Consider the following 378-nt stretch of genomic DNA (forward strand, 5'->3'; position numbering starts at 1 on the left):
CTTTTCTGGTATTTGCTAAAATGGAGAAAAACAAAGTTGAAGCTCAGCTACAAGTGTAGGCTATTGAGGAAGATACAGAGGTAGGGCTTAGGGAAAAAGTAATTTGGAAGACATACTGTCCAACAAACTTATGAAATATGATGGAGGCAATTGTCTTGTTGTGGTTTCTGTTTCTTCAAGAAGTTCTTCCCTCTTCTGGGGCAGGCATTCATACCAAATGTTGCAGTTCTTAAGCTAAACTTGGGAAAACAAGTGCTTGTGTTTTCAACTAAACATACAGATATTCTCACTGCTACCTAGATCATTGGTATAAATAATATCTGAAAAGGCTTTTTGGAAGCCTGACCTTTAGTCTTTAGCTGATCTGAAAAGCCAACC

This window comes from Numida meleagris, chromosome 4 (genome assembly GCF_002078875.1).
Source record: "Numida meleagris isolate 19003 breed g44 Domestic line chromosome 4, NumMel1.0, whole genome shotgun sequence".
Classification (NCBI taxonomy): domain Eukaryota; kingdom Metazoa; phylum Chordata; class Aves; order Galliformes; family Numididae; genus Numida; species Numida meleagris.